This window comes from Crinia signifera, chromosome 8 (genome assembly GCF_055691185.1).
Source record: "Crinia signifera chromosome 8, ASM5569118v1, whole genome shotgun sequence".
In the NCBI taxonomy this organism is placed as follows: domain Eukaryota; kingdom Metazoa; phylum Chordata; class Amphibia; order Anura; family Myobatrachidae; genus Crinia; species Crinia signifera.
In genome coordinates this window covers 65,664,694-65,691,875 of record NC_139224.1, presented here as the reverse complement: position 1 = coordinate 65,691,875, position 27,182 = coordinate 65,664,694, and the positions used below count along the sequence as shown (strand labels likewise).

The 27,182-nt window shown below is 39.2% G+C and overlaps 57 non-coding genes and 2 pseudogenes across 57 annotated transcripts; all 59 read left to right on the top strand.

Annotated features, from left to right (window-relative positions):
• Positions 1 to 142: 142 nt before the first annotated feature.
• Positions 143 to 261, top strand: LOC146030480 (5S ribosomal RNA). The gene has a single exon (XR_014455973.1). It is a non-coding gene; the product is annotated as a 5S ribosomal RNA (ribosomal RNA).
• Positions 262 to 606: 345 nt separating this feature from the next.
• Positions 607 to 725, top strand: LOC146031695 (5S ribosomal RNA). The gene has a single exon (XR_014457155.1). It is a non-coding gene; the product is annotated as a 5S ribosomal RNA (ribosomal RNA).
• Positions 726 to 1,070: 345 nt separating this feature from the next.
• On the top strand, positions 1,071 to 1,189 carry LOC146033990 (5S ribosomal RNA). The gene has a single exon (XR_014459399.1). It is a non-coding gene; the product is annotated as a 5S ribosomal RNA (ribosomal RNA).
• Positions 1,190 to 1,534: 345 nt separating this feature from the next.
• LOC146032966 (5S ribosomal RNA) lies at positions 1,535 to 1,653 on the top strand. Its single transcript, XR_014458376.1, has one exon. It is a non-coding gene; the product is annotated as a 5S ribosomal RNA (ribosomal RNA).
• Positions 1,654 to 1,995: 342 nt separating this feature from the next.
• LOC146027460 (5S ribosomal RNA) lies at positions 1,996 to 2,114 on the top strand. The gene has a single exon (XR_014454860.1). It is a non-coding gene; the product is annotated as a 5S ribosomal RNA (ribosomal RNA).
• Positions 2,115 to 2,460: 346 nt separating this feature from the next.
• On the top strand, positions 2,461 to 2,579 carry LOC146032696 (5S ribosomal RNA). The gene has a single exon (XR_014458119.1). It is a non-coding gene; the product is annotated as a 5S ribosomal RNA (ribosomal RNA).
• Positions 2,580 to 2,924: 345 nt separating this feature from the next.
• LOC146034106 (5S ribosomal RNA) lies at positions 2,925 to 3,043 on the top strand. Its single transcript, XR_014459512.1, has one exon. It is a non-coding gene; the product is annotated as a 5S ribosomal RNA (ribosomal RNA).
• Positions 3,044 to 3,388: 345 nt separating this feature from the next.
• On the top strand, positions 3,389 to 3,507 carry LOC146033044 (5S ribosomal RNA). Its single transcript, XR_014458454.1, has one exon. It is a non-coding gene; the product is annotated as a 5S ribosomal RNA (ribosomal RNA).
• A 345-nt stretch (positions 3,508 to 3,852) lies between these two features.
• Positions 3,853 to 3,971, top strand: LOC146031134 (5S ribosomal RNA). The gene has a single exon (XR_014456608.1). It is a non-coding gene; the product is annotated as a 5S ribosomal RNA (ribosomal RNA).
• Positions 3,972 to 4,316: 345 nt separating this feature from the next.
• Positions 4,317 to 4,435, top strand: LOC146033134 (5S ribosomal RNA). Its single transcript, XR_014458544.1, has one exon. It is a non-coding gene; the product is annotated as a 5S ribosomal RNA (ribosomal RNA).
• Positions 4,436 to 4,781: 346 nt separating this feature from the next.
• LOC146033229 (5S ribosomal RNA) lies at positions 4,782 to 4,900 on the top strand. The gene has a single exon (XR_014458639.1). It is a non-coding gene; the product is annotated as a 5S ribosomal RNA (ribosomal RNA).
• Positions 4,901 to 5,245: 345 nt separating this feature from the next.
• On the top strand, positions 5,246 to 5,364 carry LOC146031739 (5S ribosomal RNA). The gene has a single exon (XR_014457197.1). It is a non-coding gene; the product is annotated as a 5S ribosomal RNA (ribosomal RNA).
• Positions 5,365 to 5,706: 342 nt separating this feature from the next.
• LOC146034201 (5S ribosomal RNA) lies at positions 5,707 to 5,825 on the top strand. The gene has a single exon (XR_014459608.1). It is a non-coding gene; the product is annotated as a 5S ribosomal RNA (ribosomal RNA).
• Positions 5,826 to 6,170: 345 nt separating this feature from the next.
• Positions 6,171 to 6,289, top strand: LOC146032186 (5S ribosomal RNA). Its single transcript, XR_014457629.1, has one exon. It is a non-coding gene; the product is annotated as a 5S ribosomal RNA (ribosomal RNA).
• A 345-nt stretch (positions 6,290 to 6,634) lies between these two features.
• Positions 6,635 to 6,753, top strand: LOC146031694 (5S ribosomal RNA). The gene has a single exon (XR_014457154.1). It is a non-coding gene; the product is annotated as a 5S ribosomal RNA (ribosomal RNA).
• A 345-nt stretch (positions 6,754 to 7,098) lies between these two features.
• LOC146033988 (5S ribosomal RNA) lies at positions 7,099 to 7,217 on the top strand. Its single transcript, XR_014459397.1, has one exon. It is a non-coding gene; the product is annotated as a 5S ribosomal RNA (ribosomal RNA).
• A 345-nt stretch (positions 7,218 to 7,562) lies between these two features.
• Positions 7,563 to 7,681, top strand: LOC146032964 (5S ribosomal RNA). Its single transcript, XR_014458375.1, has one exon. It is a non-coding gene; the product is annotated as a 5S ribosomal RNA (ribosomal RNA).
• A 342-nt stretch (positions 7,682 to 8,023) lies between these two features.
• On the top strand, positions 8,024 to 8,132 carry LOC146029739 (5S ribosomal RNA; annotated as a pseudogene).
• A 346-nt stretch (positions 8,133 to 8,478) lies between these two features.
• Positions 8,479 to 8,597, top strand: LOC146032695 (5S ribosomal RNA). Its single transcript, XR_014458118.1, has one exon. It is a non-coding gene; the product is annotated as a 5S ribosomal RNA (ribosomal RNA).
• A 345-nt stretch (positions 8,598 to 8,942) lies between these two features.
• On the top strand, positions 8,943 to 9,061 carry LOC146031692 (5S ribosomal RNA). The gene has a single exon (XR_014457152.1). It is a non-coding gene; the product is annotated as a 5S ribosomal RNA (ribosomal RNA).
• Positions 9,062 to 9,406: 345 nt separating this feature from the next.
• On the top strand, positions 9,407 to 9,525 carry LOC146033987 (5S ribosomal RNA). The gene has a single exon (XR_014459396.1). It is a non-coding gene; the product is annotated as a 5S ribosomal RNA (ribosomal RNA).
• Positions 9,526 to 9,870: 345 nt separating this feature from the next.
• Positions 9,871 to 9,989, top strand: LOC146032963 (5S ribosomal RNA). Its single transcript, XR_014458374.1, has one exon. It is a non-coding gene; the product is annotated as a 5S ribosomal RNA (ribosomal RNA).
• A 342-nt stretch (positions 9,990 to 10,331) lies between these two features.
• Positions 10,332 to 10,440, top strand: LOC146029489 (5S ribosomal RNA; annotated as a pseudogene).
• Positions 10,441 to 10,785: 345 nt separating this feature from the next.
• On the top strand, positions 10,786 to 10,904 carry LOC146030946 (5S ribosomal RNA). Its single transcript, XR_014456426.1, has one exon. It is a non-coding gene; the product is annotated as a 5S ribosomal RNA (ribosomal RNA).
• A 342-nt stretch (positions 10,905 to 11,246) lies between these two features.
• LOC146032250 (5S ribosomal RNA) lies at positions 11,247 to 11,365 on the top strand. The gene has a single exon (XR_014457694.1). It is a non-coding gene; the product is annotated as a 5S ribosomal RNA (ribosomal RNA).
• Positions 11,366 to 11,711: 346 nt separating this feature from the next.
• Positions 11,712 to 11,830, top strand: LOC146033217 (5S ribosomal RNA). The gene has a single exon (XR_014458627.1). It is a non-coding gene; the product is annotated as a 5S ribosomal RNA (ribosomal RNA).
• Positions 11,831 to 12,175: 345 nt separating this feature from the next.
• Positions 12,176 to 12,294, top strand: LOC146031738 (5S ribosomal RNA). The gene has a single exon (XR_014457196.1). It is a non-coding gene; the product is annotated as a 5S ribosomal RNA (ribosomal RNA).
• A 342-nt stretch (positions 12,295 to 12,636) lies between these two features.
• On the top strand, positions 12,637 to 12,755 carry LOC146034200 (5S ribosomal RNA). The gene has a single exon (XR_014459607.1). It is a non-coding gene; the product is annotated as a 5S ribosomal RNA (ribosomal RNA).
• A 345-nt stretch (positions 12,756 to 13,100) lies between these two features.
• LOC146030479 (5S ribosomal RNA) lies at positions 13,101 to 13,219 on the top strand. The gene has a single exon (XR_014455972.1). It is a non-coding gene; the product is annotated as a 5S ribosomal RNA (ribosomal RNA).
• A 345-nt stretch (positions 13,220 to 13,564) lies between these two features.
• On the top strand, positions 13,565 to 13,683 carry LOC146031691 (5S ribosomal RNA). Its single transcript, XR_014457151.1, has one exon. It is a non-coding gene; the product is annotated as a 5S ribosomal RNA (ribosomal RNA).
• A 345-nt stretch (positions 13,684 to 14,028) lies between these two features.
• On the top strand, positions 14,029 to 14,147 carry LOC146033986 (5S ribosomal RNA). The gene has a single exon (XR_014459395.1). It is a non-coding gene; the product is annotated as a 5S ribosomal RNA (ribosomal RNA).
• A 345-nt stretch (positions 14,148 to 14,492) lies between these two features.
• On the top strand, positions 14,493 to 14,611 carry LOC146033467 (5S ribosomal RNA). Its single transcript, XR_014458875.1, has one exon. It is a non-coding gene; the product is annotated as a 5S ribosomal RNA (ribosomal RNA).
• Positions 14,612 to 14,953: 342 nt separating this feature from the next.
• On the top strand, positions 14,954 to 15,072 carry LOC146027458 (5S ribosomal RNA). Its single transcript, XR_014454859.1, has one exon. It is a non-coding gene; the product is annotated as a 5S ribosomal RNA (ribosomal RNA).
• Positions 15,073 to 15,418: 346 nt separating this feature from the next.
• Positions 15,419 to 15,537, top strand: LOC146032694 (5S ribosomal RNA). The gene has a single exon (XR_014458117.1). It is a non-coding gene; the product is annotated as a 5S ribosomal RNA (ribosomal RNA).
• Positions 15,538 to 15,882: 345 nt separating this feature from the next.
• On the top strand, positions 15,883 to 16,001 carry LOC146027502 (5S ribosomal RNA). The gene has a single exon (XR_014454901.1). It is a non-coding gene; the product is annotated as a 5S ribosomal RNA (ribosomal RNA).
• Positions 16,002 to 16,346: 345 nt separating this feature from the next.
• LOC146033999 (5S ribosomal RNA) lies at positions 16,347 to 16,465 on the top strand. Its single transcript, XR_014459408.1, has one exon. It is a non-coding gene; the product is annotated as a 5S ribosomal RNA (ribosomal RNA).
• Positions 16,466 to 16,810: 345 nt separating this feature from the next.
• On the top strand, positions 16,811 to 16,929 carry LOC146032179 (5S ribosomal RNA). Its single transcript, XR_014457623.1, has one exon. It is a non-coding gene; the product is annotated as a 5S ribosomal RNA (ribosomal RNA).
• Positions 16,930 to 17,271: 342 nt separating this feature from the next.
• On the top strand, positions 17,272 to 17,390 carry LOC146032178 (5S ribosomal RNA). The gene has a single exon (XR_014457622.1). It is a non-coding gene; the product is annotated as a 5S ribosomal RNA (ribosomal RNA).
• Positions 17,391 to 17,732: 342 nt separating this feature from the next.
• Positions 17,733 to 17,851, top strand: LOC146032331 (5S ribosomal RNA). The gene has a single exon (XR_014457772.1). It is a non-coding gene; the product is annotated as a 5S ribosomal RNA (ribosomal RNA).
• Positions 17,852 to 18,196: 345 nt separating this feature from the next.
• LOC146030945 (5S ribosomal RNA) lies at positions 18,197 to 18,315 on the top strand. Its single transcript, XR_014456425.1, has one exon. It is a non-coding gene; the product is annotated as a 5S ribosomal RNA (ribosomal RNA).
• Positions 18,316 to 18,657: 342 nt separating this feature from the next.
• On the top strand, positions 18,658 to 18,776 carry LOC146032249 (5S ribosomal RNA). Its single transcript, XR_014457693.1, has one exon. It is a non-coding gene; the product is annotated as a 5S ribosomal RNA (ribosomal RNA).
• Positions 18,777 to 19,122: 346 nt separating this feature from the next.
• Positions 19,123 to 19,241, top strand: LOC146033205 (5S ribosomal RNA). Its single transcript, XR_014458615.1, has one exon. It is a non-coding gene; the product is annotated as a 5S ribosomal RNA (ribosomal RNA).
• Positions 19,242 to 19,586: 345 nt separating this feature from the next.
• LOC146031737 (5S ribosomal RNA) lies at positions 19,587 to 19,705 on the top strand. Its single transcript, XR_014457195.1, has one exon. It is a non-coding gene; the product is annotated as a 5S ribosomal RNA (ribosomal RNA).
• Positions 19,706 to 20,047: 342 nt separating this feature from the next.
• Positions 20,048 to 20,166, top strand: LOC146034198 (5S ribosomal RNA). The gene has a single exon (XR_014459605.1). It is a non-coding gene; the product is annotated as a 5S ribosomal RNA (ribosomal RNA).
• A 345-nt stretch (positions 20,167 to 20,511) lies between these two features.
• LOC146030478 (5S ribosomal RNA) lies at positions 20,512 to 20,630 on the top strand. Its single transcript, XR_014455971.1, has one exon. It is a non-coding gene; the product is annotated as a 5S ribosomal RNA (ribosomal RNA).
• Positions 20,631 to 20,975: 345 nt separating this feature from the next.
• On the top strand, positions 20,976 to 21,094 carry LOC146031690 (5S ribosomal RNA). The gene has a single exon (XR_014457150.1). It is a non-coding gene; the product is annotated as a 5S ribosomal RNA (ribosomal RNA).
• Positions 21,095 to 21,439: 345 nt separating this feature from the next.
• Positions 21,440 to 21,558, top strand: LOC146033985 (5S ribosomal RNA). Its single transcript, XR_014459393.1, has one exon. It is a non-coding gene; the product is annotated as a 5S ribosomal RNA (ribosomal RNA).
• Positions 21,559 to 21,903: 345 nt separating this feature from the next.
• Positions 21,904 to 22,022, top strand: LOC146033466 (5S ribosomal RNA). The gene has a single exon (XR_014458874.1). It is a non-coding gene; the product is annotated as a 5S ribosomal RNA (ribosomal RNA).
• A 342-nt stretch (positions 22,023 to 22,364) lies between these two features.
• Positions 22,365 to 22,483, top strand: LOC146027457 (5S ribosomal RNA). Its single transcript, XR_014454858.1, has one exon. It is a non-coding gene; the product is annotated as a 5S ribosomal RNA (ribosomal RNA).
• Positions 22,484 to 22,829: 346 nt separating this feature from the next.
• LOC146032693 (5S ribosomal RNA) lies at positions 22,830 to 22,948 on the top strand. Its single transcript, XR_014458116.1, has one exon. It is a non-coding gene; the product is annotated as a 5S ribosomal RNA (ribosomal RNA).
• Positions 22,949 to 23,293: 345 nt separating this feature from the next.
• On the top strand, positions 23,294 to 23,412 carry LOC146027501 (5S ribosomal RNA). Its single transcript, XR_014454900.1, has one exon. It is a non-coding gene; the product is annotated as a 5S ribosomal RNA (ribosomal RNA).
• A 345-nt stretch (positions 23,413 to 23,757) lies between these two features.
• Positions 23,758 to 23,876, top strand: LOC146033043 (5S ribosomal RNA). Its single transcript, XR_014458453.1, has one exon. It is a non-coding gene; the product is annotated as a 5S ribosomal RNA (ribosomal RNA).
• Positions 23,877 to 24,221: 345 nt separating this feature from the next.
• On the top strand, positions 24,222 to 24,340 carry LOC146031133 (5S ribosomal RNA). The gene has a single exon (XR_014456607.1). It is a non-coding gene; the product is annotated as a 5S ribosomal RNA (ribosomal RNA).
• Positions 24,341 to 24,685: 345 nt separating this feature from the next.
• On the top strand, positions 24,686 to 24,804 carry LOC146033396 (5S ribosomal RNA). Its single transcript, XR_014458805.1, has one exon. It is a non-coding gene; the product is annotated as a 5S ribosomal RNA (ribosomal RNA).
• Positions 24,805 to 25,149: 345 nt separating this feature from the next.
• LOC146032177 (5S ribosomal RNA) lies at positions 25,150 to 25,268 on the top strand. The gene has a single exon (XR_014457621.1). It is a non-coding gene; the product is annotated as a 5S ribosomal RNA (ribosomal RNA).
• A 342-nt stretch (positions 25,269 to 25,610) lies between these two features.
• LOC146033430 (5S ribosomal RNA) lies at positions 25,611 to 25,729 on the top strand. Its single transcript, XR_014458839.1, has one exon. It is a non-coding gene; the product is annotated as a 5S ribosomal RNA (ribosomal RNA).
• A 342-nt stretch (positions 25,730 to 26,071) lies between these two features.
• On the top strand, positions 26,072 to 26,190 carry LOC146033833 (5S ribosomal RNA). The gene has a single exon (XR_014459242.1). It is a non-coding gene; the product is annotated as a 5S ribosomal RNA (ribosomal RNA).
• Positions 26,191 to 26,532: 342 nt separating this feature from the next.
• Positions 26,533 to 26,651, top strand: LOC146033429 (5S ribosomal RNA). The gene has a single exon (XR_014458838.1). It is a non-coding gene; the product is annotated as a 5S ribosomal RNA (ribosomal RNA).
• A 342-nt stretch (positions 26,652 to 26,993) lies between these two features.
• Positions 26,994 to 27,112, top strand: LOC146030780 (5S ribosomal RNA). Its single transcript, XR_014456266.1, has one exon. It is a non-coding gene; the product is annotated as a 5S ribosomal RNA (ribosomal RNA).
• The last annotated feature ends 70 nt before the right edge of the window (positions 27,113 to 27,182 follow it).

The window sequence follows — 27,182 nt, the reverse complement described above, 5'->3', positions numbered from 1 at the left end:
CCACCTGCTAATATCATGTCCTGTAGGTCTTTTTACATTACCAACACATGATTTTTTTCAGTAAGCCAATACAGGTAGGAAACTTTTTTATTAGCTTACCTGGTTATAGAAGTAGAAGAGGGCAAAATAGTGCCTGTATCTCACCTACAGCCATACCACATTGGATACGCCCAATCTCGTCTGATCTTGGAAGCTAAGCAATGTTGGGCCTGGTTAGTACTTGGGTGGGAGACCACATGGGAACACCAGGTGCTGTAGGCTTTTTCCCATTACTGGCAAATTGTTTTTATTCTCTAGCTATTTAAATTGGAAACTTTTTCTTTTTATTGCCGACACAGACATTTGGGAGAGGTCAAACAGACACAATAGGCATCACCTAAAGACTTACCACACTGTTTCTGCCCAATTCCAACTGCTTTTGGCAGCTAAACAGTGTTGAGCCTCTTTAGTAGATTAATTTGAGACCACCTGCTTATATCATGTCCTGTAGGTCTTTTTACATTACCAACACATGATTTTTTTCAGTAAGCCAAAACAGTTAGGAAACTTTTTTATTAGCTTACCTGGTTATAGAAGTAGAAGAGGGCAAAAAAGTGCTTGTATTCCACCTACAGCCATACCACATTGGATACGCCCAATCTCGTCTGTTCTTGGAAGCTAAGCAGTGTTGGGCCTGGTTAGTACTTGGGTGGGAGACCACATGGGAACACCAGGTGCTGTAGGTTTTTCCCATTACTGGCAAATTGTTTTTATTCTCTAGCTTTTTAAATTGGAAACTTTTTTCTCTTTATTGCCAGTACAGACATTTGGAAGAGGTCAAACAGACACAATAGCCATCACCTAAAAACTTACCACACTGTTTAGGCCCAATTCCAACTGCTTTTGGCAGCTAAACAGTGTTGAGCATTTTTAGTAGTTTAATTTGAGACCATCTGCTCATAAAATGTCCTGTAGGTTTTTTTACATTACCAACACATGATTTTTTTCAGTAAGCCAAAACAGTTAGGACACTTTTTTATTAGCTTACCTTGTTATAGAAGTAGAAGAGGGCAAAAAAGTGCCTGTATCTTACCTACAGCCATACCACATTTGATACGCCCAATCTCATCAGATCTTGGAAGCTAAGCAGTGTTGGGCCTTTTTAGTACTTGGGTGGGAGACCACATGGGAACACCAGGTGCTGTAGGTTTTTCCCATTACTGGCAAATTGTTTTTATTCTCTAGCTTTTTAAATTGGAAACTTTTTTCTCTTTATTGCCAGTACAGACATTTGGAAGAGGTCAAACAGACACAATAGCCATCACCTAAAAACTTACCACACTGTTTAGGCCCAATTGCAACTGCTTTTGGCAGCTAAACAGTGTTGAGCCTCTTTAGTAGTTTAATTTGAGACCACCTGCTTATATCATGTCCTGTAGGTCTTTTTACATTACCAACACATGATTTTTTTCAGTAAGCCAAAACAGGTAGGAAACTTTTTTATTAACTTACCTGGTTATAGAAGTAGAAGAGGGCAAAAAAGTGCCCGTATCTCACCTACAGCCATACCACATTAGATACGCCCAATCTCGTCTGATCTTGGAAGCTAAGCAGTGTTGGGCTTGGTTAGTACTTGGGTGGGAGACCACATGGGAACACCAGGTGCTGTAGGTTTTTTCTTATTACTGGCAAATTGTTTTTATTCTCTAGCTATTTAAATTGGAAACTTTTTTTTATTGCCAGTACAGACATTTGGAAGAGGTCAAACAGACACAATAGCCATCACCTAAAAACTTACCACACTGTTTAGGCCCAATTCCAACTGCTTTTGGCAGCTAAACATTGTTGAGCCTCTTTTGTAGTTTAATTTGAGACCACCTGCTAATATCATGTCCTGTAGGTCTTTTTACATTACCAACACATGATTTTTTTCAGTAAGCCAATACAGTTAGGAAACTTTTTTATTAGCTTACCTGGTTATAGAAGTAGAAGAGGGCAAAATAGTGCCTGTATCTCACATACAGCCATACCACATTGGATACGCCCAATCTCGTCTGATCTTGGAAGCTAAGCAATGTTGGGCTTGGTTAGTACTTGGGTGGAAGACCACATGGGAACACCAGGAGCTGTAGGCTTTTTCCCATTACTGGCAAATTGTTTTTATTCTCTAGCTTTTTAAATTGGAAACTTTTTTCTCTTTATTGCCAGTACAGACATTTGAAAGAGGTCAAACAGACACAATAGCCATCACCTAAAAACTTACCACACTGTTTAGGCCCAATTCCAACTGCTTTTGGCAGTTAAACAGTGTTGAGCCTCTTTAGTAGTTTAATTTGAGACTACCTGCTTATATCATGTCCTGTAGGTCTTTTTACATTACCAACACATGATTTTTTTTAGTAATCCAAAACATTTAGGACACTTTTTTATTAGCTTACCTGGTTATAGAAGTAGAAGAGTGCAAAAAAGTGCCTGTATCTCACCTACAGCCATACCACATTGGATACGCCCAATCTCGTCTGATCTTGGAAGCTAAGCAGTGTTGGGCCTTGTTAGTACTTGGGTGGGAGACCACATGGGAACACCAGGTGCTGTAGGTTTTTCCCATTACTGGCAAATTGTTTTTATTCTCTAGCTTTTTAAATTGGAAACTTTTTTCTCTTTATTGCCAGTACAGACATTTGAAAGAGGTCAAACAGACACAATAGCCATCACCTAAAAACTTACCACACTGTTTAGGCCCAATTCCAACTGCTTTTGGCAGCTAAACAGTGTTGAGCCTCTTTAGTAGTTTAATTTAAGACCACCTGCTAATATCATGTCCTGTAGGTCTTTTTACATTACCAACACATGATTTTTTTCAGTAAGCCAATACAGTTGGGAAACTTTTTTATTAACTTACCTGGTTATAGAAGTAGAAGAGGGCAAAAAAGTGCCTGTATCTCACCTACAGCCATACCACATTGGATACGCCCAATCTCGTCTGATCTTGGAAGCTAAGCAGTGTAGGGCCTGGTTAGTACTTGGGTGGGAGACTACATGGGATCACCAGGTGCTGTAGGTTTTTCCCATTACTGGCAAATTGTTTTTATTCTCTAGCTTTTTAAATTGGAAACTTTTTTCTCTTTATTGCCAGTACAGACATTTGGAAGAGGTCAAACAGACACAATAGCCATCACCTAAAAACTTACCACACTGTTTAGGCCCAATTCCAACTGCTTTTGGCAGCTAAACATTGTTGAGCCTCTTTAGTAGTTTTATTTGAGACCACCTGCTAATATCATGTCCTGTAGGTCTTTTTACATTACCAACACATGATTTTTTTCAGTAAGCCAATACAGTTAGGAAACTTTTTTATTAGCTTACCTGGTTATAGAAGTAGAAGAGGGCAAAATAGTGCCTGTATCTCACCTACAGCCATACCACATTGGATACGCCCAATCTCGTCTGATCTTGGAAGCTAAGCAATGTTGGGCCTGGTTAGTACTTGGGTGGCAGACCACATGGGAACACCAGGTGCTGTAGGCGTTTTCCCATTACTGGCAAATTGTTTTTATTCTCTAGCTATTTAAATTGGAAACTTTTTCTTTTTATTGCCGACACAGACATTTGGGAGAGGTCAAACAGACACAATAGGCATCACCTAAAGACTTACCACACTGTTTCGGCCCAATTCCAACTGCTTTTGGCAGCTAAACAGTGTTGAGCCTCTTTAGTAGATTAATTTGAGACCACCTGCTTATATCATGTCCTGTAGGTCTTTTTACATTACCAACACATGATTTTTTTCAGTAAGCCAAAACAGTTAGGAAACTTTTTTATTAGCTTACCTGGTTATAGAAGTAGAAGATGGCAAAAAAGTGCTTGTATTCCACCTACAGCCATACCACATTGGATACGCCCAATCTCGTCTGATCTTGGAAGCTAAGCAGTGTTGGGCCTGTTTAGTACTTGGGTGGGAGACCACATGGGAACACCAGGTGCTGTAGGTTTTTCCCATTACTGGCAAATTGTTTTTATTCTCTAGCTTTTTAAATTGGAAACTTTTTTCTCTTTATTGCCAGTACAGACATTTGGAAGAGGTCAAACAGACACAATAGCCATCACCTAAAAACTTACCACACTGTTTAGGCCCAATTCCAACTGCTTTTGGCAGCTAAACATTGTTGAGCCTCTTTTGTAGTTTAATTTGAAACCACCTGCTTATATCATGTCCTGTAGGTCTTTTTACATTACCAACACATGATTTTTTTCAGTAAGCCAATACAGTTAGGAAACTTTTTTATTAGCTTACCTGGTTATAGAAGTAGAAGAGGGCAAAATAGTGCCTGTATCTCACCTACAGCCATACCACATTGGATACGCCCAATCTCGTCTGATCTTGGAAGCTAAGCAATGTTGGGCTTGGTTAGTACCTCGGTGGGAGACCACATGGGAACATCAGGTGCTGTAGGCTTTTTCCAATTACTGGCAAATTGTTTTTATTCTCTAGCTTTTTAAATTGGAAACTTTTTTCTCTTTATTGCCAGTACAGACATTTGAAAGAGGTCAAACAGACACAATAGCCATCACCTAAAAACTTACCACACTGTTTAGGCCCAATTCCAACTGCTTTTGGCAGCTAAACAGTGTTGAGCCTCTTTAGTAGTTTAATTTGAGACTACCTGCTTATATCATGTCCTGTAGGTCTTTTTACATTACCAACACATGATTTTTTTTAGTAATCCAAAACATTTAGGACACTTTTTTATTAGCTTACCTGGTTATAGAAGTAGAAGAGTGCAAAAAAGTGCCTGTATCTCACCTACAGCCATACCACATTGGATACGCCCAATCTCGTCTGATCTTGGAAGCTAAGCAGTGTTGGGCCTGGTTAGTACTTGGGTGGGAGACCACATGGGAACACCAGGTGCTGTAGGTTTTTCCCATTACTGGCAAATTGTTTTTATTCTCTAGCTTTTTAAATTGGAAACTTTTTTCTCTTTATTGCCAGTACAGACATTTGAAAGAGGTCAAACAGCCACAATAGCCATCACCTAAAAACTTACCACACTGTTTAGGCCCAATTCCAACTGCTTTTGGCAGCTTAACAGTGTTGAGCCTCTTTAGTAGTTTAATTTGAGACCACCTGCTAATATCATGTCCTGTATGTCTTTTTACATTACCAACACATGATTTTTTTCAGTAAGCCAATACAGTTGGGAAACTTTTTTATTAACTTACCTGGTTATAGAAGTAGAAGAGAGCAAAAAAGTGCCTGTATCTCACCTACAGCCATACCACATTAGATACGCCCAATCTCGTCTGATCTTGGAAGCTAAGCAGTGTTGGGCCTGGTTAGTACTTGGGTGGGAGACCACATGGGAACACCAGGTGCTGTAGGTTTTTTCTTATTACTGGCAAAGTGTTTTTATTCTCTAGCTATTTAAATTGGAAACTTTTTTTTATTGCCAGTACAGACATTTGGAAGAGGTCAAACAGACACAATAGCCATCACCTAAAAACTTACCACACTGTTTAGGCCCAATTCCAACTGCTTTTGGCAGCTAAACAGTGTTGAGCCTCTTTAGTAGTTTAATTTGAGACCACCTGCTTATATCATGTCCTGTAGGTCTTTTTACATTACCAACACATGATTTTTTTCAGTAAGCCAATACAGTTAGGAAACTTTTTTATTAGCTTACCTGGTTATAGAAGTAGAAGAGGGCAAAAAAGTGCCTGTATCACACCTACAGCCTTACCACATTGGATACGTCCAATTTCGTCTGATCTTGGAAGCTAAGCAGTGTTGGGCCTGGTTAGTACTTGGGTGGGAGACCACATGGGAACACCAGGTGCTGTAGGTTTTTCCCATTACTGGCAAATTGTTTTTATTCTCTAGCTTTTTAAATTGGAAACTTTTTTCTCTTTATTGCCAGTACAGACATTTGGAAGAGGTCAAACAGACACAATAGCCATCACCTAAAAACTTACCACACTGTTTAGGCCCAATTCCAACTGCTTTTGGCAGCTAAACATTGTTGAGCTTCTTTAGTAGTTTTATTTGAGACCACCTGCTAATATCATGTCCTGTAGGTCTTTTTACATTACCAACACATGATTTTTTTCAGTAAGCCAATACAGGTAGGAAACTTTTTTATTACCTTACCTGGTTATAGAAGTAGAAGAGGGCAAAATAGTGCCTGTATCTCACCTACAGCCATACCACATTGGATACGCCCAATCTCGTCTGATCTTGGAAGCTAAGCAATGTTGGGCCTGGTTAGTACTTGGGTGGCAGACCACATGGGAACACCAGGTGCTGTAGGCTTTTTCCCATTACTGGCAAATTGTTTTTATTCTCTAGCTATTTAAATTGGAAACTTTTTCTTTTTATTGCCGACACAGACATTTGGGAGAGGTCAAACAGACACAATAGGCATCACCTAAAGACTTACCACACTGTTTCTGCCCAATTCCAACTGCTTTTGGCAGCTAAACAGTGTTGAGCCTCTTTAGTAGATTAATTTGAGACCACCTGCTTATATCATGTCCTGTAGGTCTTTTTACATTACCAACACATGATTTTTTTCAGTAAGCCAAAACAGTTAGGAAACTTTTTTATTAGCTTACCTGGTTATAGAAGTAGAAGAGGGCAAAAAAGTGCTTGTATTCCACCTACAGCCATACCACATTGGATACGCCCAATCTCGTCTGTTCTTGGAAGCTAAGCAGTGTTGGGCCTGGTTAGTACTTGGGTGGGAGACCACATGGGAACACCAGGTGCTGTAGGTTTTTCCCATTACTGGCAAATTGTTTTTATTCTCTAGCTTTTTAAATTGGAAACTTTTTTCTCTTTATTGCCAGTACAGACATTTGGAAGAGGTCAAACAGACACAATAGCCATCACCTAAAAACTTACCACACTGTTTAGGCCCAATTCCAACTGCTTTTGGCAGCTAAACAGTGTTGAGCATTTTTAGTAGTTTAATTTGAGACCATCTGCTCATAAAATGTCCTGTAGGTTTTTTTACATTACCAACACATGATTTTTTTCAGTAAGCCAAAACAGTTAGGACACTTTTTTATTAGCTTACCTTGTTATAGAAGTAGAAGAGGGCAAAAAAGTGCCTGTATCTTACCTACAGCCATACCACATTTGATACGCCCAATCTCATCAGATCTTGGAAGCTAAGCAGTGTTGGGCCTTTTTAGTACTTGGGTGGGAGACCACATGGGAACACCAGGTGCTGTAGGTTTTTCCCATTACTGGCAAATTGTTTTTATTCTCTAGCTTTTTAAATTGGAAACTTTTTTCTCTTTATTGCCAGTACAGACATTTGGAAGAGGTCAAACAGACACAATAGCCATCACCTAAAAACTTACCACACTGTTTAGGCCCAATTGCAACTGCTTTTGGCAGCTAAACAGTGTTGAGCCTCTTTAGTAGTTTAATTTGAGACCACCTGCTTATATCATGTCCTGTAGGTCTTTTTACATTACCAACACATGATTTTTTTCAGTAAGCCAAAACAGGTAGGAAACTTTTTTATTAACTTACCTGGTTATAGAAGTAGAAGAGGGCAAAAAAGTGCCCGTATCTCACCTACAGCCATACCACATTAGATACGCCCAATCTCGTCTGATCTTGGAAGCTAAGCAGTGTTGGGCTTGGTTAGTACTTGGGTGGGAGACCACATGGGAACACCAGGTGCTGTAGGTTTTTTCTTATTACTGGCAAATTGTTTTTATTCTCTAGCTATTTAAATTGGAAACTTTTTTTTATTGCCAGTACAGACATTTGGAAGAGGTCAAACAGACACAATAGCCATCACCTAAAAACTTACCACACTGTTTAGGCCCAATTCCAACTGCTTTTGGCAGCTAAACATTGTTGAGCCTCTTTTGTAGTTTAATTTGAGACCACCTGCTAATATCATGTCCTGTAGGTCTTTTTACATTACCAACACATGATTTTTTTCAGTAAGCCAATACAGTTAGGAAACTTTTTTATTAGCTTACCTGGTTATAGAAGTAGAAGAGGGCAAAATAGTGCCTGTATCTCACATACAGCCATACCACATTGGATACGCCTGATCTTGGAAGCTAAGCAATGTTGGGCTTGGTAAGTACTTGGGTGGAAGACCACATGGGAACACCAGGAGCTGTAGGCTTTTTCCCATTACTGGCAAATTGTTTTTATTCTCTAGCTTTTTAAATTGGAAACTTTTTTCTCTTTATTGCCAGTACAGACATTTGAAAGAGGTCAAACAGACACAATAGCCATCACCTAAAAACTTACCACACTGTTTAGGCCCAATTCCAACTGCTTTTGGCAGTTAAACAGTGTTGAGCCTCTTTAGTAGTTTAATTTGAGACTACCTGCTTATATCATGTCCTGTAGGTCTTTTTACATTACCAACACATGATTTTTGTTAGTAATCCAAAACATTTAGGACACTTTTTTATTAGCTTACCTGGTTATAGAAGTAGAAGAGTGCAAAAAAGTGCCTGTATCTCACCTACAGCCATACCACATTGGATACGCCCAATCTCGTCTGATCTTGGAAGCTAAGCAGTGTTGGGCCTTGTTAGTACTTGGGTGGGAGACCACATGGGAACACCAGGTGCTGTAGGTTTTTCCCATTACTGGCAAATTGTTTTTATTCTCTAGCTTTTTAAATTGGAAACTTTTTTCTCTTTATTGCCGACACAGACATTTGGGAGAGGTCAAACAGACACAATAGGCATCACCTAAAGACTTACCACACTGTTTCTGCCCAATTCCAACTGCTTTTGGCAGCTAAACAGTGTTGAGCCTCTTTAGTAGATTAATTTGAGACCACCTGCTTATATCATGTCCTGTAGGTCTTTTTACATTACCAACACATGATTTTTTTCAGTAAGCCAAAACAGTTAGGAAACTTTTTTATTAGCTTACCTGGTTATAGAAGTAGAAGAGGGCAAAAAAGTGCTTGTATTCCACCTACAGCCATACCACATTGGATACGCCCAATCTCGTCTGTTCTTGGAAGCTAAGCAGTGTTGGGCCTGGTTAGTACTTGGGTGGGAGACCACATGGGAACACCAGGTGCTGTAGGTTTTTCCCATTACTGGCAAATTGTTTTTATTCTCTAGCTTTTTAAATTGGAAACTTTTTTCTCTTTATTGCCAGTACAGACATTTGGAAGAGGTCAAACAGACACAATAGCCATCACCTAAAAACTTACCACACTGTTTAGGCCCAATTCCAACTGCTTTTGGCAGCTAAACAGTGTTGAGCATTTTTAGTAGTTTAATTTGAGACCATCTGCTCATAAAATGTCCTGTAGGTTTTTTTACATTACCAACACATGATTTTTTTCAGTAAGCCAAAACAGTTAGGACACTTTTTTATTAGCTTACCTTGTTATAGAAGTAGAAGAGGGCAAAAAAGTGCCTGTATCTTACCTACAGCCATACCACATTTGATACGCCCAATCTCATCAGATCTTGGAAGCTAAGCAGTGTTGGGCCTTTTTAGTACTTGGGTGGGAGACCACATGGGAACACCAGGTGCTGTAGGTTTTTCCCATTACTGGCAAATTGTTTTTATTCTCTAGCTTTTTAAATTGGAAACTTTTTTCTCTTTATTGCCAGTACAGACATTTGGAAGAGGTCAAACAGACACAATAGCCATCACCTAAAAACTTACCACACTGTTTAGGCCCAATTGCAACTGCTTTTGGCAGCTAAACAGTGTTGAGCCTCTTTAGTAGTTTAATTTGAGACCACCTGCTTATATCATGTCCTGTAGGTCTTTTTACATTACCAACACATGATTTTTTTCAGTAAGCCAAAACAGGTAGGAAACTTTTTTATTAACTTACCTGGTTATAGAAGTAGAAGAGGGCAAAAAAGTGCCCGTATCTCACCTACAGCCATACCACATTAGATACGCCCAATCTCGTCTGATCTTGGAAGCTAAGCAGTGTTGGGCTTGGTTAGTACTTGGGTGGGAGACCACATGGGAACACCAGGTGCTGTAGGTTTTTTCTTATTACTGGCAAATTGTTTTTATTCTCTAGCTATTTAAATTGGAAACTTTTTTTTATTGCCAGTACAGACATTTGGAAGAGGTCAAACAGACACAATAGCCATCACCTAAAAACTTACCACACTGTTTAGGCCCAATTCCAACTGCTTTTGGCAGCTAAACATTGTTGAGCCTCTTTTGTAGTTTAATTTGAGACCACCTGCTAATATCATGTCCTGTAGGTCTTTTTACATTACCAACACATGATTTTTTTCAGTAAGCCAATACAGTTAGGAAACTTTTTTATTAGCTTACCTGGTTATAGAAGTAGAAGAGGGCAAAATAGTGCCTGTATCTCACATACAGCCATACCACATTGGATACGCCTGATCTTGGAAGCTAAGCAATGTTGGGCTTGGTTAGTACTTGGGTGGAAGACCACATGGGAACACCAGGTGCTGTAGGTTTTTCCCATTACTGGCAAAATGTTTTTATTCTCTAGCTTTTTAAATTGGAAACTTTTTTCTCTTTATTGCCAGTACAGACATTTGAAAGAGGTCAAACAGACACAATAGCCATCACCTAAAAACTTACCACACTGTTTAGGCCCAATTCCAACTGCTTTTGGCAGCTAAACAGTGTTGAGCCTCTTTAGTAGTTTAATTTGAGACCACATGCTAATATCATGTCCTGTAGGTCTTTTTACATTACCAACACATGATTTTTTTCAGTAAGCCAAAACAGTTAGGAAACTTTTTTATTAACTTACCTGGTTATAGAAGTAGAAGAGGGCAAAAAAGTGCCTGTATCTCACCTACAGCCATACCACATTAGATACACCCAATCTCGTCTGATCTTGGAAGCTAAGCAGTGTTGGGCCTGGTTAGTACTTGGGTGGGAGACCACATGGGAACACCAGGTGCTGTAGGTTTTTTCTTATTACTGGCAAATTGTTTTTATTCTCTAGCTATTTAAATTGGAAACTTTTTTTTATTGCCAGTACAGACATTTGGAAGAGGTCAAACAGACACAATAGCCATCACCTAAAAACTTACCACACTGTTTAGGCCCAATTCCAACTGCTTTTGGCAGCTAAACATTGTTGAGCCTCTTTTGTAGTTTAATTTGAAACCACCTGCTTATATCATGTCCTGTAGGTCTTTTTACATTACCAACACATGATTTTTTTCAGTAAGCCAATACAGTTAGGAAACTTTTTTATTAGCTTACCTGGTTATAGAAGTAGAAGAGGGCAAAATAGTGCCAGTATCTAACCTACAGCCATACCACATTGGATACGCCCAATCTCGTCTGATCTTGGAAGCTAAGCAATGTTGGGCTTGGTTAGTACCTCGGTGGGAGACCACATGGGAACACCAGGTGCTGTAGGCTTTTTCCAATTACTGGCAAATTGTTTTTATTCTCTAGCTTTTTAAATTGGAAACTTTTTTCTCTTTATTGCCAGTACAGACATTTGAAAGAGGTCAAACAGACACAATAGCCATCACCTAAAAACTTACCACACTGTTTAGGCCCAATTCCAACTGCTTTTGGCAGCTAAACAGTGTTGAGCCTCTTTAGTAGTTTAATTTGAGACTACCTGCTTATATCATGTCCTGTAGGTCTTTTTACATTACCAACACATGATTTTTTTTAGTAATCCAAAACATTTAGGACACTTTTTTATTAGCTTACCTGGTTATAGAAGTAGAAGAGTGCAAAAAAGTGCCTGTATCTCACCTACAGCCATACCACATTGGATACGCCCAATCTCGTCTGATCTTGGAAGCTAAGCAGTGTTGGGCCTGGTTAGTACTTGGGTGGGAGACCACATGGGAACACCAGGTGCTGTAGGTTTTTCCCATTACTGGCAAATTGTTTTTATTCTCTAGCTTTTTAAATTGGAAACTTTTTTCTCTTTATTGCCAGTACAGACATTTGAAAGAGGTCAAACAGCCACAATAGCCATCACCTAAAAACTTACCACACTGTTTAGGCCCAATTCCAACTGCTTTTGGCAGCTTAACAGTGTTGAGCCTCTTTAGTAGTTTAATTTGAGACCACCTGCTAATATCATGTCCTGTAGGTCTTTTTACATTACCAACACATGATTTTTTTCAGTAAGCCAATACAGTTGGGAAACTTTTTTATTAACTTACCTGGTTATAGAAGTAGAAGAGAGCAAAAAAGTGCCTGTATCTCACCTACAGCCATACCACATTAGATACGCCCAATCTCGTCTGATCTTGGAAGCTAAGCAGTGTTGGGCCTGGTTAGTACTTGGGTGGGAGACCACATGGGAACACCAGGTGCTGTAGGTTTTTTCTTATTACTGGCAAAGTGTTTTTATTCTCTAGCTATTTAAATTGGAAACTTTTTTTTATTGCCAGTACAGACATTTGGAAGAGGTCAAACAGACACAATAGCCATCACCTAAAAACTTACCACACTGTTTAGGCCCAATTCCAACTGCTTTTGGCAGCTAAACAGTGTTGAGCCTCTTTAGTAGTTTAATTTGAGACCACCTGCTTATATCATGTCCTGTAGGTCTTTTTACATTACCAACACATGATTTTTTTCAGTAAGCCAATACAGTTAGGAAACTTTTTTATTAGCTTACCTGGTTATAGAAGTAGAAGAGGGCAAAAAAGTGCCTGTATCACACCTACAGCCTTACCACATTGGATACGTCCAATTTCGTCTGATCTTGGAAGCTAAGCAGTGTTGGGCCTGGTTAGTACTTGGGTGGGAGACCACATGGGAACACCAGGTGCTGTAGGTTTTTCCCATTACTGGCAAATTGTTTTTATTCTCTAGCTTTTTAAATTGGAAACTTTTTTCTCTTTATTGCCAGTACAGACATTTGGAAGAGGTCAAACAGACACAATAGCCATCACCTAAAAACTTACCACACTGTTTAGGCCCAATTCCAACTGCTTTTGGCAGCTAAACATTGTTGAGCTTCTTTAGTAGTTTTATTTGAGACCACCTGCTAATATCATGTCCTGTAGGTCTTTTTACATTACCAACACATGATTTTTTTCAGTAAGCCAATACAGGTAGGAAACTTTTTTATTAGCTTACCTGGTTATAGAAGTAGAAGAGGGCAAAATAGTGCCTGTATCTCACCTACAGCCATACCACATTGGATACGCCCAATCTCGTCTGATCTTGGAAGCTAAGCAATGTTGGGCCTGGTTAGTACTTGGGTGGGAGACCACATGGGAACACCAGGTGCTGTAGGCTTTTTCCCATTACTGGCAAATTGTTTTTATTCTCTAGCTATTTAAATTTGAAACTTTTTCTTTTTAATGCCGACACAGACATTTGGGAGAGGTCAAACAGACACAATAGGCATCACCTAAAGACTTACCACACTGTTTCTGCCCAATTCCAACTGCTTTTGGCAGCTAAACAGTGTTGAGCCTCTTTAGTAGATTAATTTGAGACCACCTGCTTATATCATGTCCTGTAGGTCTTTTTACATTACCAACACATGATTTTTTTCAGTAAGCCAAAACAGTTAGGAAACTTTTTTATTAGCTTACCTGGTTATAGAAGTAGAAGAGGGCAAAAAAGTGCTTGTATTCCACCTACAGCCATACCACATTGGATACGCCCAATCTCGTCTGTTCTTGGAAGCTAAGCAGTGTTGGGCCTGGTTAGTACTTGGGTGGGAGACCACATGGGAACACCAGGTGCTGTAGGTTTTTCCCATTACTGGCAAATTGTTTTTATTCTCTAGCTTTTTAAATTGGAAACTTTTTTCTCTTTATTGCCAGTACAGACATTTGGAAGAGGTCAAACAGACACAATAGCCATCACCTAAAAACTTACCACACTGTTTAGGCCCAATTCCAACTGCTTTTGGCAGCTAAACAGTGTTGAGCATTTTTAGTAGTTTAATTTGAGACCATCTGCTCATAAAATGTCCTGTAGGTTTTTTTACATTACCAACACATGATTTTTTTCAGTAAGCCAAAACAGTTAGGACACTTTTTTATTAGCTTACCTTGTTATAGAAGTAGAAGAGGGCAAAAAAGTGCCTGTATCTTACCTACAGCCATACCACATTTGATACGCCCAATCTCATCAGATCTTGGAAGCTAAGCAGTGTTGGGCCTTTTTAGTACTTGGGTGGGAGACCACATGGGAACACCAGGTGCTGTAGGTTTTTCCCATTACTGGCAAATTGTTTTTATTCTCTAGCTTTTTAAATTGGAAACTTTTTTCTCTTTATTGCCAGTACAGACATTTGGAAGAGGTCAAACAGACACAATAGCCATCACCTAAAAACTTACCACACTGTTTAGGCCCAATTGCAACTGCTTTTGGCAGCTAAACAGTGTTGAGCCTCTTTAGTAGTTTAATTTGAGACCACCTGCTTATATCATGTCCTGTAGGTCTTTTTACATTACCAACACATGATTTTTTTCAGTAAGCCAAAACAGGTAGGAAACTTTTTTATTAACTTACCTGGTTATAGAAGTAGAAGAGGGCAAAAAAGTGCCCGTATCTCACCTACAGCCATACCACATTAGATACGCCCAATCTCGTCTGATCTTGGAAGCTAAGCAGTGTTGGGCTTGGTAAGTACTTGGGTGGGAGACCACATGGGAACACCAGGTGCTGTAGGTTTTTTCTTATTACTGGCAAATTGTTTTTATTCTCTAGCTATTTAAATTGGAAACTTTTTTTTATTGCCAGTACAGACATTTGGAAGAGGTCAAACAGACACAATAGCCATCACCTAAAAACTTACCACACTGTTTAGGCCCAATTCCAACTGCTTTTGGCAGCTAAACATTGTTGAGCCTCTTGTGTAGTTTAATTTGAGACCACCTGCTAATATCATGTCCTGTAGGTCTTTTTACATTACCAACACATGATTTTTTTCAGTAAGCCAATACAGTTAGGAAACTTTTTTATTAGCTTACCTGGTTATAGAAGTAGAAGAGGGCAAAATAGTGCCTGTATCTCACATACAGCCATACCACATTGGATACGCCCAATCTCGTCTGATCTTGGAAGCTAAGCAATGTTGGGCTTGGTTAGTACTTGGGTGGAAGACCACATGGGAACACCAGGAGCTGTAGGCTTTTTCCCATTACTGGCAAATTGTTTTTATTCTCTAGCTTTTTAAATTGGAAACTTTTTTCTCTTTATTGCCAGTACAGACATTTGAAAGAGGTCAAACAGACACAATAGCCATCACCTAAAAACTTACCACACTGTTTAGGCCCAATTCCAACTGCTTTTGGCAGTTAAACAGTGTTGAGCCTCTTTAGTAGTTTAATTTGAGACTACCTGCTTATATCATGTCCTGTAGGTCTTTTTACATTACCAACACATGATTTTTTTTAGTAATCCAAAACATTTAGGACACTTTTTTATTAGCTTACCTGGTTATAGAAGTAGAAGAGTGCAAAAAAGTGCCTGTATCTCACCTACAGCCATACCACATTGGATACGCCCAATCTCGTCTGATCTTGGAAGCTAAGCAGTGTTGGGCCTTGTTAGTACTTGGGTGGGAGACCACATGGGAACACCAGGTGCTGTAGGTTTTTCCCATTACTGGCAAATTGTTTTTATTCTCTAGCTTTTTAAATTGGAAACTTTTTTCTCTTTATTGCCAGTACAGACATTTGAAAGAGGTCAAACAGACACAATAGCCATCACCTAAAAACTTACCACACTGTTTAGGCCCAATTCCAACTGCTTTTGGCAGCTAAACAGTGTTGAGCCTCTTTAGTAGTTTAATTTGAGACCACCTGCTAATATCATGTCCTGTAGGTCTTTTTACATTACCAACACATGATTTTTTTCAGTAAGCCAATACAGTTGGGAAACTTTTTTATTAACTTACCTGGTTATAGAAGTAGAAGAGGGCAAAAAAGTGCCTGTATCTCACCTACAGCCATACCACATTGGATACGCCCAATCTCGTCTGATCTTGGAAGCTAAGCAGTGTTGGGCCTGGTTAATACTTGGGTGGGAGACTACATGGGATCACCAGGTGCTGTAGGTTTTTCCCATTACTGGCAAATTGTTTTTATTCTCTAGCTTTTTAAATTGGAAACTTTTTTCTCTTTATTGCCAGTACAGACATTTGGAAGAGGTCAAACAGACACAATAGCCATCACCTAAAAACTTACCACACTGTTTAGGCCCAATTCCAACTGCTTTTGGCAGCTAAACATTGTTGAGCCTCTTTAGTAGTTTTATTTGAGACCACCTGCTAATATCATGTCCTGTAGGTCTTTTTACATTACCAACACATGATTTTTTTCAGTAAGCCAATACAGTTGGGAAACTTTTTTATTAACTTACCTGGTTATAGAAGTAGAAGAGGGCAAAAAAGTGCCTGTATCTCACCTACAGCCATACCACATTGGATACGCCCAATCTCGTCTGATCTTGGAAGCTAAGCAGTGTTGGGCCTGGTTAGTACTTGGGTGGGAGACTACATGGGATCACCAGGTGCTGTAGGTTTTTCCCATTACTGGCAAATTGTTTTTATTCTCTAGCTTTTTAAATTGGAAACTTTTTTCTCTTTATTGCCAGTACAGACATTTGGAAGAGGTCAAACAGCCACAATAGCCATCACCTAAAAACTTACCACACTGTTTAGGCCCAATTCCAACTGCTTTTGGCAGCTTAACAGTGTTGAGCCTCTTTAGTAGTTTAATTTGAGACCACCTGCTAATATCATGTCCTGTAGGTCTTTTTACATTACCAACACATGATTTTTTTCAGTAAGCCAATACAGTTAGGAAACTTTTTTATTAGCTTATCTGGTTATAGAAGTAGAAGAGGGCAAAATAGTGCTTGTATTTCACTTACAGCCATACCACATTGGATACGCCCAATCTCGTCTGATCTTGGAAGCTAAGCAGTGTTGGGCCTGGTTAGTACTTGGGTGGGAGACCACATGGGAACACCTGGTGCTGTAGGATTTTTTCCATTACTGGCAAATTGTTTATATTCTCTAGCTATTTAAATTGGAAACTTTTTTTTATTGCCAGTACAGACATTTGGAAGAGGTCAAACAGACACAATAGCCATCACCTAAAAACTTACCACACTGTTTTGGCCCAATTCCAACTGCTTTTGGCAGCTAAACATTGTTGAGCCTCTTTAGTAGTTTAATTTGAGACCACCTGCTAATATCATGTCCTGTAGGTCTTTTTACATTACCAACACATGATTTTTTTCAGTAAGCCAATACAGTTAGGAAACTTTTTTATTAGCTTACCTGGTTATAGAAGTAGAAGAGGGCAAAATAGTGCTTGTATTTCACTTACAGCCATACCACATTGGATACGCCCAATCTCGTCTGATCTTGGAAGCTAAGCAGTGTTGGGCCTGGTTAGTACTTGGGTGGGAGACCACATGGGAACACCTGGTGCTGTAGGATTTTTTCCATTACTGGCAAATTGTTTATATTCTCTAGCTATTTAAATTGGAAACTTTTTTTTATTGCCAGTACAGACATTTGGAAGAGGTCAAACAGACACAATAGCCATCATCTAAAAACTTACCACACTGTTTAGGCCCAATTCCAACTGCTTTTGGCAGCTAAACAGTGTTGAGCCTCTTTAGTAGTTTAATTTGAGACCACCTGCTTATATCATGTCCTGTAGGTTTTTTTACATTACCAACACATGATTTTTTTCAGTAAGCCAAAACAGTTAGGACACTTTTTTATTAGCTTACCTGGTTATAGAAGTAGAAGAGGGCAAAAAAGTGCTTGTATTTCACCTACAGCCATACCACATTGGATACGCCCAATCTCATCTGATCTTGGAAGCTAAGCAGTGTTGCGCCTGGTTAGTACTTGGGTGGGAGACCACATGGGAACACCAGGTGCTGTAGGTTTTTCCCATTACTGGCAAAATGTTTTTATTCTCTAGCTTTTTAAATTGGAAACTTTTTTCTCTTTATTGCCAGTACAGACATTTGAAAGAGGTCAAACAGACACAATAGCCATCACCTAAAAACTTACCACACTGTTTAGGCCCAATTCCAACTGCTTTTGGCAGCTAAACAGTGTTGAGCCTCTTTAGTAGTTTAATTTGAGACCACATGCTAATATCATGTCCTGTAGGTCTTTTTACATTACCAACACATGATTTTTTTCAGTAAGCCAAAACAGTTAGGAAACTTTTTTATTAACTTACCTGGTTATAGAAGTAGAAGAGGGCAAAAAAGTGCCTGTATCTCACCTACAGCCATACCACATTAGATACACCCAATCTCGTCTGATCTTGGAAGCTAAGCAGTGTTGGGCCTGGTTAGTACTTGGGTGGGAGACCACATGGGAACACCAGGTGCTGTAGGTTTTTTCTTATTACTGGCAAATTGTTTTTATTCTCTAGCTATTTAAATTGGAAACTTTTTTTTATTGCCAGTACAGACATTTGGAAGAGGTCAAACAGACACAATAGCCATCACCTAAAAACTTACCACACTGTTTAGGCCCAATTCCAACTGCTTTTGGCAGCTAAACATTGTTGAGCCTCTTTTGTAGTTTAATTTGAAACCACCTGCTTATATCATGTCCTGTAGGTCTTTTTACATTACCAACACATGATTTTTTTCAGTAAGCCAATACAGTTAGGAAACTTTTTTATTAGCTTACCTGGTTATAGAAGTAGAAGAGGGCAAAATAGTGCCAGTATCTCACCTACAGCCATACCACATTGGATACGCCCAATCTCGTCTGATCTTGGAAGCTAAGCAATGTTGGGCTTGGTTAGTACCTCGGTGGGAGACCACATGGGAACACCAGGTGCTGTAGGCTTTTTCCAATTACTGGCAAATTGTTTTTATTCTCTAGCTTTTTAAATTGGAAACTTTTTTCTCTTTATTGCCAGTACAGACATTTGAAAGAGGTCAAACAGACACAATAGCCATCACCTAAAAACTTACCACACTGTTTAGGCCCAATTCCAACTGCTTTTGGCAGCTAAACAGTGTTGAGCCTCTTTAGTAGTTTAATTTGAGACTACCTGCTTATATCATGTCCTGTAGGTCTTTTTACATTACCAACACATGATTTTTTTTAGTAATCCAAAACATTTAGGACACTTTTTTATTAGCTTACCTGGTTATAGAAGTAGAAGAGTGCAAAAAAGTGCCTGTATCTCACCTACAGCCATACCACATTGGATACGCCCAATCTCGTCTGATCTTGGAAGCTAAGCAGTGTTGGGCCTGGTTAGTACTTGGGTGGGAGACCACATGGGAACACCAGGTGCTGTAGGTTTTTCCCATTACTGGCAAATTGTTTTTATTCTCTAGCTTTTTAAATTGGAAACTTTTTTCTCTTTATTGCCAGTACAGACATTTGAAAGAGGTCAAACAGCCACAATAGCCATCACCTAAAAACTTACCACACTGTTTAGGCCCAATTCCAACTGCTTTTGGCAGCTTAACAGTGTTGAGCCTCTTTAGTAGTTTAATTTGAGACCACCTGCTAATATCATGTCCTGTAGGTCTTTTTACATTACCAACACATGATTTTTTTCAGTAAGCCAATACAGTTGGGAAACTTTTTTATTAACTTACCTGGTTATAGAAGTAGAAGAGAGCAAAAAAGTGCCTGTATCTCACCTACAGCCATACCACATTAGATACGCCCAATCTCGTCTGATCTTGGAAGCTAAGCAGTGTTGGGCCTGGTTAGTACTTGGGTGGGAGACCACATGGGAACACCAGGTGCTGTAGGTTTTTTCTTATTACTGGCAAAGTGTTTTTATTCTCTAGCTATTTAAATTGGAAACTTTTTTTTATTGCCAGTACAGACATTTGGAAGAGGTCAAACAGACACAATAGCCATCACCTAAAAACTTACCACACTGTTTAGGCCCAATTCCAACTGCTTTTGGCAGCTAAACAGTGTTGAGCCTCTTTAGTAGTTTAATTTGAGACCACCTGCTTATATCATGTCCTGTAGGTCTTTTTACATTACCAACACATGATTTTTTTCAGTAAGCCAATACAGTTAGGAAACTTTTTTATTAGCTTACCTGGTTATAGAAGTAGAAGAGGGCAAAAAAGTGCCTGTATCACACCTACAGCCTTACCACATTGGATACGTCCAATTTCGTCTGATCTTGGAAGCTAAGCAGTGTTGGGCCTGGTTAGTACTTGGGTGGGAGACCACATGGGAACACCAGGTGCTGTAGGTTTTTCCCATTACTGGCAAATTGTTTTTATTCTCTAGCTTTTTAAATTGGAAACTTTTTTCTCTTTATTGCCAGTACAGACATTTGGAAGAGGTCAAACAGACACAATAGCCATCACCTAAAAACTTACCACACTGTTTAGGCCCAATTCCAACTGCTTTTGGCAGCTAAACATTGTTGAGCTTCTTTAGTAGTTTTATTTGAGACCACCTGCTAATATCATGTCCTGTAGGTCTTTTTACATTACCAACACATGATTTTTTTCAGTAAGCCAATACAGGTAGGAAACTTTTTTATTAGCTTACCTGGTTATAGAAGTAGAAGAGGGCAAAATAGTGCCTGTATCTCACCTACAGCCATACCACATTGGATACGCCCAATCTCGTCTGATCTTGGAAGCTAAGCAATGTTGGGCCTGGTTAGTACTTGGGTGGGAGACCACATGGGAACACCAGGTGCTGTAGGCTTTTTCCCATTACTGGCAAATTGTTTTTATTCTCTAGCTATTTAAATTTGAAACTTTTTCTTTTTAATGCCGACACAGACATTTGGGAGAGGTCAAACAGACACAATAGGCATCACCTAAAGACTTACCACACTGTTTCTGCCCAATTCCAACTGCTTTTGGCAGCTAAACAGTGTTGAGCCTCTTTAGTAGATTAATTTGAGACCACCTGCTTATATCATGTCCTGTAGGTCTTTTTACATTACCAACACATGATTTTTTTCAGTAAGCCAAAACAGTTAGGAAACTTTTTTATTAGCTTACCTGGTTATAGAAGTAGAAGAGGGCAAAAAAGTGCTTGTATTCCACCTACAGCCATACCACATTGGATACGCCCAATCTCGTCTGTTCTTGGAAGCTAAGCAGTGTTGGGCCTGGTTAGTACTTGGGTGGGAGACCACATGGGAACACCAGGTGCTGTAGGTTTTTCCCATTACTGGCAAATTGTTTTTATTCTCTAGCTTTTTAAATTGGAAACTTTTTTCTCTTTATTGCCAGTACAGACATTTGGAAGAGGTCAAACAGACACAATAGCCATCACCTAAAAACTTACCACACTGTTTAGGCCCAATTCCAACTGCTTTTGGCAGCTAAACAGTGTTGAGCATTTTTAGTAGTTTAATTTGAGACCATCTGCTCATAAAATGTCCTGTAGGTTTTTTTACATTACCAACACATGATTTTTTTCAGTAAGCCAAAACAGTTAGGACACTTTTTTATTAGCTTACCTTGTTATAGAAGTAGAAGAGGGCAAAAAAGTGCCTGTATCTTACCTACAGCCATACCACATTTGATACGCCCAATCTCATCAGATCTTGGAAGCTAAGCAGTGTTGGGCCTTTTTAGTACTTGGGTGGGAGACCACATGGGAACACCAGGTGCTGTAGGTTTTTCCCATTACTGGCAAATTGTTTTTATTCTCTAGCTTTTTAAATTGGAAACTTTTTTCTCTTTATTGCCAGTACAGACATTTGGAAGAGGTCAAACAGACACAATAGCCATCACCTAAAAACTTACCACACTGTTTAGGCCCAATTGCAACTGCTTTTGGCAGCTAAACAGTGTTGAGCCTCTTTAGTAGTTTAATTTGAGACCACCTGCTTATATCATGTCCTGTAGGTCTTTTTACATTACCAACACATGATTTTTTTCAGTAAGCCAAAACAGGTAGGAAACTTTTTTATTAACTTACCTGGTTATAGAAGTAGAAGAGGGCAAAAAAGTGCCCGTATCTCACCTACAGCCATACCACATTAGATACGCCCAATCTCGTCTGATCTTGGAAGCTAAGCAGTGTTGGGCTTGGTAAGTACTTGGGTGGGAGACCACATGGGAACACCAGGTGCTGTAGGTTTTTTCTTATTACTGGCAAATTGTTTTTATTCTCTAGCTATTTAAATTGGAAACTTTTTTTTATTGCCAGTACAGACATTTGGAAGAGGTCAAACAGACACAATAGCCATCACCTAAAAACTTACCACACTGTTTAGGCCCAATTCCAACTGCTTTTGGCAGCTAAACATTGTTGAGCCTCTTGTGTAGTTTAATTTGAGACCACCTGCTAATATCATGTCCTGTAGGTCTTTTTACATTACCAACACATGATTTTTTTCAGTAAGCCAATACAGTTAGGAAACTTTTTTATTAGCTTACCTGGTTATAGAAGTAGAAGAGGGCAAAATAGTGCCTGTATCTCACATACAGCCATACCACATTGGATACGCCCAATCTCGTCTGATCTTGGAAGCTAAGCAATGTTGGGCTTGGTTAGTACTTGGGTGGAAGACCACATGGGAACACCAGGAGCTGTAGGCTTTTTCCCATTACTGGCAAATTGTTTTTATTCTCTAGCTTTTTAAATTGGAAACTTTTTTCTCTTTATTGCCAGTACAGACATTTGAAAGAGGTCAAACAGACACAATAGCCATCACCTAAAAACTTACCACACTGTTTAGGCCCAATTCCAACTGCTTTTGGCAGTTAAACAGTGTTGAGCCTCTTTAGTAGTTTAATTTGAGACTACCTGCTTATATCATGTCCTGTAGGTCTTTTTACATTACCAACACATGATTTTTTTTAGTAATCCAAAACATTTAGGACACTTTTTTATTAGCTTACCTGGTTATAGAAGTAGAAGAGTGCAAAAAAGTGCCTGTATCTCACCTACAGCCATACCACATTGGATACGCCCAATCTCGTCTGATCTTGGAAGCTAAGCAGTGTTGGGCCTTGTTAGTACTTGGGTGGGAGACCACATGGGAACACCAGGTGCTGTAGGTTTTTCCCATTACTGGCAAATTGTTTTTATTCTCTAGCTTTTTAAATTGGAAACTTTTTTCTCTTTATTGCCAGTACAGACATTTGAAAGAGGTCAAACAGACACAATAGCCATCACCTAAAAACTTACCACACTGTTTAGGCCCAATTCCAACTGCTTTTGGCAGCTAAACAGTGTTGAGCCTCTTTAGTAGTTTAATTTGAGACCACCTGCTAATATCATGTCCTGTAGGTCTTTTTACATTACCAACACATGATTTTTTTCAGTAAGCCAATACAGTTGGGAAACTTTTTTATTAACTTACCTGGTTATAGAAGTAGAAGAGGGCAAAAAAGTGCCTGTATCTCACCTACAGCCATACCACATTGGATACGCCCAATCTCGTCTGATCTTGGAAGCTAAGCAGTGTTGGGCCTGGTTAATACTTGGGTGGGAGACTACATGGGATCACCAGGTGCTGTAGGTTTTTCCCATTACTGGCAAATTGTTTTTATTCTCTAGCTTTTTAAATTGGAAACTTTTTTCTCTTTATTGCCAGTACAGACATTTGGAAGAGGTCAAACAGACACAATAGCCATCACCTAAAAACTTACCACACTGTTTAGGCCCAATTCCAACTGCTTTTGGCAGCTAAACATTGTTGAGCCTCTTTAGTAGTTTTATTTGAGACCACCTGCTAATATCATGTCCTGTAGGTCTTTTTACATTACCAACACATGATTTTTTTCAGTAAGCCAATACAGTTAGGAAACTTTTTTATTAGCTTACCTGGTTATAGAAGTAGAAGAGGGCAAAATAGTGCCTGTATCTCACCTACAGCCATACCACATTGGATACGCCCAATCTCGTCTGATCTTGGAAGCTAAGCAATGTTGGGCCTGGTTAGTACTTGGGTGGCAGACCACATGGGAACACCAGGTGCTGTAGGCGTTTTCCCATTACTGGCAAATTGTTTTTATTCTCTAGCTATTTAAATTGGAAACTTTTTCTTTTTATTGCCGACACAGACATTTGGGAGAGGTCAAACAGACACAATAGGCATCACCTAAAGACTTACCACACTGTTTCGGCCCAATTCCAACTGCTTTTGGCAGCTAAACAGTGTTGAGCCTCTTTAGTAGATTAATTTGAGACCACCTGCTTATATCATGTCCTGTAGGTCTTTTTACATTACCAACACATGATTTTTTTCAGTAAGCCAAAACAGTTAGGAAACTTTTTTATTAGCTTACCTGGTTATAGAAGTAGAAGATGGCAAAAAAGTGCTTGTATTCCACCTACAGCCATACCACATTGGATACGCCCAATCTCGTCTGATCTTGGAAGCTAAGCAGTGTTGGGCCTGTTTAGTACTTGGGTGGGAGACCACATGGGAACACCAGGTGCTGTAGGTTTTTCCCATTACTGGCAAATTGTTTTTATTCTCTAGCTTTTTAAATTGGAAACTTTTTTCTCTTTATTGCCAGTACAGACATTTGGAAGAGGTCAAACAGACACAATAGCCATCACCTAAAAACTTACCACACTGTTTAGGCCCAATTCCAACTGCTTTTGGCAGATAAACAGTGTTGAGCCTCTTTAGTAGTTTAATTTGAGACCATCTGCTTATAAAATGTCCTGTAGGTTTTTTTACATTACCAACACATGATTTTTTTCAGTAAGCCAAAACAGTTAGGACACTTTTTTATTAGCTTACCTGGTTATAGAAGTAGAAGAGGGCAAAAAAGTGCCTGTATCTCACCTACAGCCATACCACATTAGATACGCCCAATCTCATCTGATCTTGGAAGCTAAGCAGTGTTGGGCCTGGTTAGTGCTTGGGTGGGAGACCACATGGGAACACCAGGTGCTGTAGGTTTTTCCCATTAATGGCAAATTGTTTTTATTCTCTAGCTTTTTAAATTGGAAACTATTTTCTCTTTATTGCCAGTACAGACATTTGGAAGAGGTCAAACAGACACAATAGCCATCATCTAAAAACTTACCACACTGTTTATGCCCAATTCCAACTGCTTTTGGCAGCTAAACATTGTTGAGCCTCTTTAGTAGTTTAATTTGAGACCACCTGCTAATATCATGTCCTGTAGGTCTTTTTACATTACCAACACATGATTTTTTTCAGTAAGCCAATACAGTTAGGAAACTTTTTTATTAGCTTACCTGGTTATAGAAGTAGAAGAGGGCAAAATAGTGCTTGTATTTCACTTACAGCCATACCACATTGGATACGCCCAATCTCGTCTGATCTTGGAAGCTAAGCAGTGTTGGGCCTGGTTAGTACTTGGGTGGGAGACCACATGGGAACACCTGGTGCTGTAGGATTTTTTCCATTACTGGCAAATTGTTTATATTCTCTAGCTATTTAAATTGGAAACTTTTTTTTATTGCCAGTACAGACATTTGGAAGAGGTCAAACAGACACAATAGCCATCACCTAAAAACTTACCACACTGTTTTGGCCCAATTCCAACTGCTTTTGGCAGCTAAACATTGTTGAGCCTCTTTAGTAGTTTAATTTGAGACCACCTGCTAATATCATGTCCTGTAGGTCTTTTTACATTACCAACACATGATTTTTTTCAGTAAGCCAATACAGTTAGGAAACTTTTTTATTAGCTTACCTGGTTATAGAAGTAGAAGAGGGCAAAATAGTGCTTGTATTTCACTTACAGCCATGCCACATTGGATACGCCCAATCTCGTCTGATCTTGGAAGCTAAGCAGTGTTGGGCCTGGTTAGTACTTGGGTGGGAGACCACATGGGAACACCTGGTGCTGTAGGATTTTTTCCATTACTGGCAAATTGTTTATATTCTCTAGCTATTTAAATTGGAAACTTTTTTTTATTGCCAGTACAGACATTTGGAAGAGGTCAAACAGACACAATAGCCATCATCTAAAAACTTACCACACTGTTTATGCCCAATTCCAACTGCTTTTGGCAGCTAAACATTGTTGAGCCTCTTTAGTAGTTTAATTTGAGACCACCTGCTAATATCATGTCCTGTAGGTCTTTTTACATTACCAACACATGATTTTTTTCAGTAAGCCAATACAGTTAGGAAACTTTTTTATTAGCTTACCTGGTTATAGAAGTAGAAGAGGGCAAAATAGTGCTTGTATTTCACTTACAGCCATACCACATTGGATACGCCCTATCTCGTCTGATCTTGGAAGCTAAGCAGTGTTGGGCCTGGTTAGTACTTGGGTGGGAGACCACATGGGAACACCTGGTGCTGTAGGATTTTTTCCATTACTGGCAAATTGTTTATATTCTCTAGCTATTTAAATTGGAAACTTTTTTTTATTGCCAGTACAGACATTTGGAAGAGGTCAAACAGACACAATAGCCATCACCTAAAAACTTACCACACTGTTTTGGCCCAATTCCAACTGCTTTTGGCAGCTAAACATTGTTGAGCCTCTTTAGTAGTTTAATTTGAGACCACCTGCTAATATCATGTCCTGTAGGTCTTTTTACATTACCAACACATGATTTTTTTCAGTAAGCCAATACAGTTAGGAAACTTTTTTATTAGCTTACCTGGTTATAGAAGTAGAAGAGGGCAAAATAGTGCTTGTATTTCACTTACAGCCATGCCACATTGGATACGCCCAATCTCGTCTGATCTTGGAAGCTAAGCAGTGTTGGGCCTGGTTAGTACTTGGGTGGGAGACCACATGGGAACACCTGGTGCTGTAGGATTTTTTCCATTACTGGCAAATTGTTTATATTCTCTAGCTATTTAAATTGGAAACTTTTTTTTATTGCCAGTACAGACATTTGGAAGAGGTCAAACAGACACAATAGCCATCATCTAAAAACTTACCACACTGTTTAGGCCCAATTCCAACTGCTTTTGGCAGCTAAACAGTGTTGAGCCTCTTTAGTAGTTTAATTTGAGACCACCTGCTTATATCATGTCCTGTAGGTTTTTTTACATTACCAACACATGATTTTTTTCAGTAAGCCAAAACAGTTAGGACACTTTTTTATTAGCTTACCTGGTTATAGAAGTAGAAGAGGGCAAAAAAGTGCTTGTATTTCACCTACAGCCATACCACATTGGATACGCCCAATCTCATCTGATCTTGGAAGCTAAGCAGTGTTGGGCCTGGTTAGTACTTGGGTGGGAGACCACATGGGAACACCAGGTGCTGTAGGTTTTTCCCATTACTGGCAAAATGTTTTTATTCTCTAGCTTTTTAAATTGGAAACTTTTTTCTCTTTATTGCC